General features: G+C 44.7%; 1 protein-coding gene across 16 annotated transcripts in view; it reads right to left on the bottom strand.

Annotated features, from left to right (window-relative positions):
• The window catches only part of Mbtd1 (mbt domain containing 1), a 61,081-nt gene extending 49,616 nt beyond the window's left edge, over positions 1-11,465 (bottom strand). For 3 of the 16 annotated variants that reach the window (XM_010620192.3, XM_010620189.3, XM_010620183.3), the window contains exons 1-3: positions 10,724-10,995; positions 10,060-10,125; positions 5,690-5,788 (exon numbers count right to left, since the gene is read on the bottom strand). The gene's annotated coding sequence lies outside the window, so the exon portion shown is untranslated. The other 13 variants (XM_033762977.1, XM_033762975.1, XM_033762976.1 and 10 more) reach the window with 9 other exon arrangements.
• Between the last annotated feature and the right edge of the window lie 352 nt (positions 11,466-11,817).

Genomic DNA, 11,817 nt, shown 5'->3' with positions numbered 1-11,817 from the left:
TTGGCTCAGTGGCCTTGTACCTGCCTAGAAGCACAGGGTCCTGAGTTTGATCCCTGAAACCAATACCAGAATAAAACAAAGCACAAACTCCCCCCCAGCAAAAAAAAAAAAAACAAAACCAAAACCAAAACCCACAAAAACACTGTCATAACTGCAGTGAAGTTAATTAACATTTTCAGGAAATTTAACGTTAATATATTCTTTTCTAATTTACCATCCATCCGTATTTCGGCTGACCCAAATACCCCTGCAGAACATTTCACCTTTCCAGCCCACGATTCCATATTTTCAATTTTCTGCAATTTGGAAGACTACTTTCAGGTTATCTATCCCACAAAGCGGCCTACGTGATGCTGGTCCTCAGCACTCTGTATCCAGGGGCACAGTGTCTTCTGTACCTCACAGGCGATGTTAGCTCTAATCACTGTCAAGGGTTGCAGTTTGCCGTTGTATACTTACCTGTTTCCTTGTAACTAACAGTCTTGGGGGCATAATTAAAACATGCGCATGTCCTCACCCAATTCCACCCACTACCCTAATTTAGCACAGAATACCTCTTGCCAAGTAGAGGAACAGGACCACCACGGGTACAAAATACTTTCCTTGTCTGCAAGAAATCCTGCTGTCACTCTTTTTATCTACCCATATATTCATTTTCTGTACAAAAAACTCCCACCCCAATCATTTAATTCCTCATTGTCCTTCAATGATTTTGAGGGTCAAGTTATCCCATATGGCCATTTCCCTTAGACTGATTCTCCTGTCCTTTTCACCGGTTCCCATTCACTCTGGGATACCACCTGACATTCCGGCACACTAATATATTTCAGGCTCATTTTATACTGCTATAGCCCTGAGATTAATTTTCCCAAGGCACTCTAGTCTTTTAGTTGGGAGCTGGTTTTAAAAACCCAAGATCTGGGCAGGGGATTTAGCCCAGTGGTTCCGCCGCCTGCCTTGTAAGCACAAGGTCGGAGGTCCTGAGTTCAATCCCTGGTACCCTCCCGCCCCCCCAAAAAGCCCAAGATCTGGATGTGCAACGGAATGCAGTTTTCAGGTAATTATTATCCCTGACCCTTTTCTTTAGGGTTTTTAGTTTATATTCCACCTCCCACCCACCTCTATTTAGAAATTTATCCTAAATTTCTCCCTCATGTAGAATTGGTAAATTTTGATCATTAAAGTTTTGGGGTTGCAACTGAAATTTTCTTTTTTTGGTACTGGGGATCGAACTCAGGACCTTGTGCTTGTGATGCAGGCAGCGGAACCAGTGAGCTAAATCCCCATCTCCAATTAAAATTTTTTATGCAACAGAAGTTATTTTCTGTTTTGGTGCTGGGGACCTAACCCAGGGCCTTGTATATTCTAAGCATATTTTACCACTAACTTGTTCATAAGCTACCAGTATTTTCTTCTATTGTATCTTAACCATTGAGTCACAAAAATTTCCCCTCAATCAAGGTAGAGAAAAACTCACCCACATTTTCTTCTGGTACATGGGAGTTTGGTTTTATTATTTCTTTTTGTTGTTGCTTTTTTTTTTTTTGGTACTGGGGATGGAACTTGGGTCCTTGTGCTTGCGAGGCAGGTGAAACCACTGAGCTAATCCCCGGGCCCCATTGGTTTTATTATTATTTCTGACCCACTTGGAATATTTTCCTACGAGTGGCATGAAGAATGGATGGAACAGTTACTTTTTCCCCCAGTGGGCTACCTAATTGTTGCACTATCCTTTATTAAAATTTTTGTCTTAACCGCTGACTTGGAATACTAGTTTAAGTATGAACTCTATGCACACTCATGGCTCAGTGACAGACACCCTGAGCAATGCCACACTGAGACGGTCTTGTCACAGGTTAAACATCACAGCGTACTTACACTAGCCCGGATGGCTTAGCTCACCGCACACCCAGGCTACATGGTACGGCCCGCTGTTCTGTCAGATTCCCTTTGGGAAGTAATTTTTCTCCACAGTGTATGCAGTTTCCAAAAGTTCTTCAGCTGCCTTCACACCAGCACTTAGACTCACTACTGTCATGTTATGCAATGCATAATCATTCTTCAATTGTTTAAACCACTCAGAGGTAGCAGTAAATTCAACAGTGTGGCCAGAGCAAGTGTTTTCTTTCAACAGCACGAGCTCGGTTTGTGGCCGTGAGAGTGGCATGTGGAGAGGGGCTCTGCTTCGGGGGGCTGGGCGTCCATCTGGGTCACTGTAAGTTTCTCCACATCTGCCACAGGCCCTTCTAAAGGTTCAGCCTGGCCGCTGTCGATGAAGCGCATCCTGTAACAGCTTTGTTCCCCTTCTTCAAGCTCTGGCTGGGGTGGAATGGGACATGCTCGACTGGTGAGCGGTAATCATCACTAATTTTCCACCTTTGGAGTCTTGGGTCAGCTTTAACTTCCAGGTCGCTCACTCCCTTAGCAGTGGATGGTGGAGGCCAGGATGAGCAAAACAACATGAGACTAAATCAAGTACATGAGAACAGAGTGTGATGGAGAGACACAGGGAACAGAGTGTGGGGCTGCTGCTGCAGTAAACTGCCAGGGCATATACACTAAAACGACGACAAAAAACAAGCACACTGTACTGGGGATTAAACTCAGGGCCTCACACACGTGCTGGGCAAGCCCTGTACTGCCGAGCTACACCCCCAGCTAAAAAGTGAACATTTCAGGCAATCACAGTCACGTACTGTCAGGTGCTAGGTATGCAGTTATGTTGCGCTACCACGCTGTGAAGGCTACGACGACGTCAGCAGACAGCATGAAATTCCCAGCACCTGGGACCACTGCTGTGCATGTGGTCTGCCCTTGACTGAAACACCGCCACTCGGGTGGGGTGCAGCTCAGTGGTAGAGTGGGATGCCCAGCTGGTGTTGAGGCTCTGGGTTCAACTCCTAGCTCTTCACAAGCAAAGAACCAAAGCAAATCTAAATAAAAAGCCTCACCTTGCTATGAGGTGCATCACTGAATTTTATTGGTTTGTCCAGGCATGTGTCAATTTTTTTTTTTCTAGTTACAGAGCCGTCTAGGATATTTTGTTTTCATATTGTTTTTTTTGCGGGGGGACAGGCTCTCACTATGTAGTTGAGACTGACCTGGAACTATGTATCCCAGGCTGGTCTTGAACTCATAGCAATCCTTCTACCTCAGCCTCCCGAGTGCTGGGATTATAGGCATGTGCCACCATGCCCAGCTTGTCTAGGGTATTTTGATATCTGCTTAGATTCACCTCAAAGATCTTTTAATGCTTTGACAGTTTTGCTTGTTCATTTTTCCAATTTTTATTAATTTTTAAAGACGAAATGAGAAATTTTAGCTGAGTGCAGTGGCACATGTTTGTACTCCCAGCACTTGGGAGGCTGAGGCATGAGATTACCATGAATTCAAGGCCAGTGTGAACCACACTGACTCTGTCTCAAAAAACCAAAAAAATTTTATAGCTACACAAGACTGTATTTTGTTTTATTTTTGGTACTGGGACTCAAACTCAGGCCCTTGCGCTTGCAAGGCACGTGGCAGAACCAGAGCCAAATCTACGGCAAGACTGTATTTTAAATGCCATCAACTATAAATTAAATGGCATTGTAATAGTGGTATACGAAAGTCATTTCATTTCTTCTCCTATACCCTAAAATTAAAATTGTGGCTTTTTAAAAAAAATTCATCTCATGAATTTTTCCCCAAATATCCAGGATTGATTCATCAATCATAGCTTTTGCCATTAATTTCAACTTTTACCTTTTAAAGTTTTTTATACAGGATCTCAACTCTGTACTTCAGGCTTGCCTTGAACACAGCAATCCTCCTGCCTCAGCCTCCTGAGTGCTGGGATTACAGGTGTGTACCATCATGCCCAGATCTACTTGTACCTTTATTCCCTTATCTATATTTATTTTTGCCTTTACTTTCACTTCTGAGCTAATTCATTTTCATTGCTTCTTGGCCTTTTGGCTAAGATCAAGTGTTAAGAAGTAAGTTTATTTTCACTGGTAACAGTTGCTCAGGGCTATGAATTTTCCTCTTCTCACTGCTTTAAATGTATTACATACAGTGTGATGTAGATTTTCTTTCTTTCTTTTCTGGTACTGGGGATCAAACTCAGGACCTTGTGTTTGCAAAGCAGATGCAGTGCCACTAAGCTAAATCCCTGTCCCTAGATTTTGTCATTCCTCTCAGGAGCTCCGCAATCTGCCTGCATTTCCCTTGTACCCCAGTTAAGCTGCTAAAAACTGAGACACACTCTTCAGTGTTTATCAAGAGACAGGACTTCTCTACTAAAAAGCTCCATCCTGCTCACCTCTTCCCTGTCTCCCAAAGTCCCACCAGTTTTTGTGTCCAGGGTGCGTTTCCCTCATCTCCTACGCTCTGCACCAGAAGGTTAAGCCTCAGTTCTGAATATATCTCCCAAATTGCAGCTGTTGGATCCTACGATACAGTTGAGTATGCCTCATCTGTAAAGCGTGGGACAGCATTTCAGATTTTGGAATATTGGCACACATACATATAACATATGTATCTTTTGACATTTCTTGGGGATTGGACCCAAGACTAAGAACAAAACATTTAGGTTTCACATACACCTTATTCATGAAAGTCACTTTACAGTATTTTTAGTGCACTTGTATTTGTACTGGCTCATCACATGGCATCAGGTGTGCAATTTTCCACTTGCAGCCTCAGGTTTGTGACCAAAGAATTTTGAATGGTGGAGCATTTCCAATCTTGGATTTTCACATTAGAGATGTTCAAGTCATCTTTAAGATCACACACAACACACACACACACACACACACACGTATGGATAAAGACACATGAACATTTTTGTGTGATTTCTCTCACTTTGTATACTGTATTTTAGATTCAGTCATGATATCATTGCATGTATGAACAGTTCACAGCCTTTTACTGCTGAGTACTCCACTTCAACGTACCACCTAATTCTTACTCCATTCATTTTTAACTACCATGAACATTCTTATGCACGGTTTTCTGTGAACACACTTAATGGTCTTGCTTTTTTGTAAGGGAAATGTTTCAATTCTCCCTGTGGATGCCTGAAACCAAGGACATACAGAAAGCTCTTTTTTTCTGTTCATACATACCTATGAAAAACAGTAGGGATTAATACACCTTAAAAAAAGTGTCAGAGACTCTCACCCTACTGTACTCATTTTTCTGTGATGCTACAAGGCCTCTCTGTTGAGACGAAGTGAGGTGACTGATGCAGTCTTATGCCTGCCATATAAGGGTGTTTGAATACAAGCACTGCGATGCCTCGACAGTCAATCTGCCAACACTGAGGGCTGGTAAGGCACAATGGGTACGCAGTGTGGGCAAGTTGGACAAGTGATTCAGGTCCTAGGCAGGACAGAACCAGATGCTGCAAACTACTGTTTCTCCTTAAACCATGTATCCAAATGTTGTGTACATGTATGTGATCAAAAAGTGCAAAATAAGAACAGATTCTCTATGACGATGCCTGGGATAAGGAGGTAGGGAGCTATTCAGCTCTTGCTGGCTTCTCACCCTACTACCAGGATGAAAAGCACAGCTGGGCTAGTGATGAATCCAAATTTCTACATCTTTGGGATTAACTTCTGCTTCCACCTCTGTTATGACTCTGGATCAACAACTACTTGGGTCTCAGTATCCTTTTCGTCTAAATAAAGAAAATACCACTTACCACACAGGAAGGATGTATGATAAAATAAAATATTTCACATGAATGGATTTTCAGTTCTTCAGAAGAAAGTTAGGACTCCTTAAGTATGAACCTGAAGAGCTAATTAAAAATAAGATGACCATGTCAAAATTATGAAACACGCAGTGGCCTAGAGTCTTTAAGATCACAATTACTGGGGCTAGTTTAAACAAACGAAGTTGATAATAATCACCTTTTACTCCTCTTTTTTTTTTGGTGCTGGAGACTGAACCCAGGGCCTTGCGTAAGCTAAGCACATGCTCTATTATTGAGGTAAACTCTCAGCCCAAGTCAATTTTCAAACCCAAATTACAGAAATCATACTCAAGCTGGGTCTGTCGTACAATTACAGTTTAAAAAATCAAACATGACCACTTATTAATGTTAACATAGAGAATGTGAGTGGACTGTTGCGTCGTGCTGCCTTGACACGTCTTTAAATACCATGGTATAAAGTGATGGCATGCTCTTGCCATTCTTTTTTCACTGCTGGGGTCAGGGCCTCACATACAAATGCACTACGAGTGAGCTACAACCCTAGGGTCCTCCAAGTATTTTAAAAAAGATGAACACAGTGGGGATATAGCTTAGTTTTAAAGTGCTTGCCTACCATGGGCAAGTCTCTGAGTTCTATCTCCAGTGCTGGCAACAAACAAAAAAACCCCCCTGCAACATGTTTATATTTGGAGCTGGACGCTCTAACAATACATATTCATGTAATAATAATAATAATAATTGGAATATTGATTAAAATGGAGTTGAACACATAGAGTGGTGCCTGATTCATGAATTTAATTCTTTACATGATTCTGGTTGTAGAATCTGTCCTGCGATCACTTACAGTACATATATGCTTACAATTCCATTGCAAAAATATACACAGGGGATGGATATTTCTCTGGTACACAAAATAATCTGCAACTCCCAAATGAGAGATTTAACCAATATTTACTGAGCAATTTATACAAATCATTACACTAAGCAGTAGAAACACAGATAGTTATTAGACTTAATAGGCTTCCTGTGCAACTTGACTGCAAAACTGTGGCCAAATAACTGGGCCATAATAATTGAATAGTCAGTACAACTTAAGACCAGTTTTATTAGGAGTAGGAATTAGATGTTACAGTGAAAAATGAGAAAAAGGGATTCTGGAAAAACATCTTAACATTGTAATTATCATTTATTCAACAGCTTCCATCTGAGTGCAGGTTTACAGACAGACACCTCAGGAGAAGGGAGGGCTGGTTCTCACCCTGTATTTCGGGTGAGGAAAACGAAGCTGAGGGATTAGTCAACTCATCTCAGATCATAGGTCAGGAAGCGGCAGAGCCAGAGTCTAACTAGTTTGCCAACTTTTCCAATGCTCACTTCTACCACACTGAATTTTAACTTACAGATACCAGTGAGAGAACTAGAAGGGAGCTTAGAAATTTCCTCAACTTGATAAAGATTTTCTGGAGCACACATTAAAGAGACTCCCAGACTTTACAAGTGAATGACCAACTCCAGGAGAGGGGTGCATTCTTTTCCCAGGAGCCCCAAGAGGTGGGCCCAGTGATAGGCTTTTGGAAAACACTGTTCTATACCTGTATGTCCATTTGACAGACATGGGGCTATTTATTTAAAAAAAATTTTTTTGAGACAGGGTCTCACTATGTAGTTTAGACTGACCTGGAACTCACTATGTAGCCCAGGCTGGTCTCAAACTCACAGCGATCCTCCTCCCTCAGCCTCCCAAATTCTGGGATTACAGGCGTGAGCCACCACGCCCGGCTGACATGTGGCTATTTAAATTAACACTGATTTAAAACAATAAGAAAATTTACTTTTTTAGTCCATTATCTATAGTTTAAAGTGTTCAACAGCTATGTGTAGCTGGGAGCTACCACAGTGGATAGCACAAATACAGAATATTTCTACCACTGCAGGTATTATATTGGACAACACTGATTAAAATTTGAGATCAACCCTTCAATTATGATGAGAAAACCAAGGGACAGGATCCTGTCTCGCAGTGCTATGGTGTAGTAGTGGCAGAAGCGCCCTCCCAACCATGTCTGCCAATGCCACTGTCATTGTGTTACTGAAGTCTACCCCACACGCAGGCCCTGTTCACATGCAGTTATTGCCTTTTCACCTTTCCTTGAAGATCCTAGCAAACCAAGAAAAGAAATTCTAAACTTACAAGGGGGGAAAATCCTTTAAAAAAAGTACTTATTAAAAAAAAAATCTAATTTTTATATAAAGTCCAACATTGTCTTGGACAGTTAAGAATATCCTTGTGTTAGGCCAGGGATTTAGCTCAGCAGTGCCGCCGCCTGTCTCACAAGCTCACGTTCCCGAGTTCAATCCCTGGTACCAAACAACAAAAAAAGAATATCCTTGTGTTAAGTTCCTTGTCTTCTACTGTCCTTTTAATTTTCTTTCTCTCAGGTTTGAAATTTTGAGACTTATGACATATGCTGTCTTATTCTGAACAAGTGTGACAGGTTAAAAATCTTATCTAACAAACATTTAAAGATGAAGAAGTGAGAAATAAGGATCAACCCCCAAAATAGTGACTCTTCTAATTGTTGAATGTGGCCACTCAGATCACTGAGTGCTCCTGGCTTTCAGTAGTTTAATATTTATGACTTTAGTATGTTGTTTTCACCAATAAACTATGATTTTTACCTCTGTTTGACTACTATGTTATGTTTTAAAACAATTTAAAATGGACTCATTTTAATTTCCAGAATAATGAAGACACCAGAGGCAGCATCCAAATATCTAGGAAGAATTAGGTAATAAGGTCAACTTATTACCAGCCATAAAAAAAATAGATAAGTGCCTTCTTTAATAATAAAACCAGTTGTTCCTGTCTAGTATGTTTATGATTCAAATATTTCCAAAGTCAGTAAAACTTATGTCATGACAATTCATGCTTAAAGCAAGCAGGAAAACAACTTGGAGCTCAAATATAATTAACCCTTTAAAGACAATTATGTAACTTAATTCTTTCACAATCTAGTATTCAATTCCATGTTAAATTCTAGTGACTACTAGATTTAGGGAAAATATTACATGTCAAAGTTTACATAAATAGAAACACACTCCAATATAGGACACGATGAACAGATACTTATTCAGGACAGATTTTTGCCATAATTTGCAAGGTATCCACAAGCCTGGAATATGGGGTTCTATATAAATAGAAGCTGCTTGTTATTCAGAAGACATGGTACAGAAAAAGACAGCTATTTTCTTTCTAAATACTCTCTGGTGTTGAGGTAAACAAATGAGAAATAACAGTCTAAGCACTCAGGAGCAAAGCAACAGTCTCTAAGTCATAGAAGGGAGGAGAAAAAAATGTCTGTGGTCCAACAATTTAAACAGGAGTTTGAGAGTTTTAAGGTAAAATTTATTCACTGGCTTTCGGACCAGCTGCATTACTTCTACGTTATGTCTGTACTCCCACTTCACCATATTAGGAAGAGGAAACTATATGCCCCCAAGATTCTTATGCCAAGCAAACTATGGCGGGCAGCACAGCTCACTAACCGGAGGACACATTAGAAAAACACTGAGTAAACGTACGAATTTGAAACTGAACTACCAAGCAATAAATACTGGTGCATATTAAGATGGGAAGCATTAAAAATATTGCAAACGTTATGCAGTTATTAAAGTGTTGCGTAAATTTCACCTCTCAAAAGACTTAAAAAAAAAAAGAAAAGCTTTAACGGAGAAGGGCCCTTGAAGGGAAGACGAATCTTCCAGGGGCACCAGGTCAGAAGGATGAGTCGTTCTGAACATCCCTGTACCAGGTGAGGCTTCTAACAGCTTCAGTGCAATCCCAGGGGAGGGACAATTTTGAGCGTCCTTGGGGACAGTGATTTAGGCAACAAGCAAACGTGCTTTGGTGACAGAACTACAGGGATGCTGCAGAAATGTCTAATTGCAAGGAGGTGCACTAATAAAAAACGGCCACGAAATCCTGTTCCCAATTCCCTAGCTTCCTGTAGGAGGTCCCAGCATCTTTAGATGGGTCGCCGGCACCTGTGAAATCGACCCGCGAAGTTTTCTTCAGGCCTTCAAGATCTTTCAAACCCCACCCCTCCCTCCACTTCCCTGCCGCTCTTTCCTGGCACACAAAATATAGGCCAATGAGCAGTGGGTGGGTGAGGAGGATGTGAGAGAAAAATTTGAGAAGTAAAAAAAGGAGCAACTAACCAGGACGTGAATGAGACTGCGGGTCTAATAAGGGCAGGCAAGCAACAACCAAAACTACTGAAAAAGCGGAGGGGCTTTCCTGGGCAGTAGGGAGCGATCACTGTTCCGAGGGGTTTTAAGGAGGCCAGACTACCTACCACTCGTCAGAGGCTGCAGAGGGGACGGCTGCTTGGGGCGGGTGACCTCTAATGTTTCTTCCGACTCTGAAACGTTAGGATTTTTATTTCACAACAGAGAAGGCAGGGGTCGTCGAAGCCCTTTCCAAGCAGCGCCGAAAAGGCTGCTTCCCAAACACCACTCCCACCTCTCCCTCCCACACGTACCCACCCCGCCCCCTTTCAATATTTCCACTTCCACGTGCAAAACGCCTCGCGGCACTGGCCCCCAAACAGACTGGCGGCTCGCCCGGCGGAGCACCCCGACTCTCTGCTCCCCAGCCCAACCCCAGGGAAGTGAGTCCACTTTCCCACCCGGGGCGGCTAAAAAAAGGAAAAGTCTGGGATCCAGCCTTTCCCTCAGCCCGAGCGGGGGCGGGGGGGACACCGAGAAAAACTTTCTGCTTCGGTTTTTTCCCTCCCCTCCCTGAGTGGAAGGGGGGTGGCGAGAGACCCTAACGACTTCGGGGCTGATGGGTGGGGGGAGGGGAACCCCTGAGTCGTTTAACGGCTGGCAGGGGGAGGGGGTTCCGGAGGTGGAGGGGGCGGGGGATGGAGAAACAGGCCCGGGAGCGGGGTCAGGGAGCTGCAGGAGTCCCCCCCACACCGCCTGGCACACAAAGCGGCTGCCGCGCTCGGGTCTCACCAGATCCTTTGTGTTTTCCATCAGGGCCTCATGGGTAGGGGCTGTCCGTGCTCCCCGAGCCCGCGGCGCCCCCTCCCCGAGCGGGGGGCAGGCGCCTCTCCCCGGGACTGCGGCGATTATAGGGGCCCCCGGCTGGGCTCAGACCGGTGGCAGCTGCGGCAGCCCCCGGATTTCCCCCCTTTAACTCGGGTGGCCCCAGGATATCAACAACATTAGCATAGCCCTCCCTCCCCAGCGCGCCTGCGCCGTGACCCGCGCCCCGATTGGCCCACTTCCCTACATACCCTCCTCTCTCTCTCTCTTCCAGCGTGGGACCCTCTGCAGGCTCCGTACGCTACGGACCGTACCAAGACGAAGGGAGGAAAAAAGTAACTGGGGCTCGGGGTGAGCCGAGTGGGTAAAAAGTCGGAAGGAAGAGTACAAGTTGCCCTTCAGTCAACCCCGTTTGTACTCTGACGCTCTCGTGCTCCCTTTGGATGTGCCTCGGCTGCGAAGTTGTGCTGGGAAAATTTTCCACTCCAGTCACGCCGCTGCCCCCTACACCCGGAAGATCGACTCTCCCAGAGGAACTCCCACACGGGGAGGGGCCTGCGGGGGGGGGAGTGGGAGTGACGTAGAGCGCGAGTATTGGTCACGTGGCCAGAAGCTGCGCAGACTCCTTCCGGCCCCTGGAGACTTCGGCGGCGGCTGGGAGCTAGGCACCCAGGCGCATGCGTAGTGAGGCTCCACGTGAGCGCCTGCGTTTCTTCTCAAACCCAACGATGCCGCCCGAACGGAGGAGCCGAATAAAACCGGACCGGAGAGGTGGTGCGAGGTCGGCCCTGAAGACCCAAATGAAGCCGGACCGGAGATCCAGAGCCTGGACGGGCGGGCCGCCCCGAAAAGCTGCGGGAGCTAGGCACCCAGGCGCATGCGTAGTGAGGCTCCACGTGAGCGCCTGCGTTTCTTCTCAAACCCAACGATGCCGCCCGAACGGAGGAGCCGAATAAAACCGGACCGGAGAGGTGGTGCGAGGTCGGCCCTGAAGACCCAAATGAAGCCGGACCGGAGATCCAGAGCCTGGACGGGCGGGCCGCCCCGAAAAGCTGCGCCCC

Source organism: Fukomys damarensis, unplaced genomic scaffold (genome assembly GCF_012274545.1).
Source record: "Fukomys damarensis isolate Sample0158 unplaced genomic scaffold, DMR_v1.0_HiC HiC_scaffold_13, whole genome shotgun sequence".
NCBI classification, from domain to species: Eukaryota; Metazoa; Chordata; class Mammalia; order Rodentia; family Bathyergidae; genus Fukomys; species Fukomys damarensis.
This window is presented reverse-complemented; position numbering and strand designations above follow the sequence as displayed.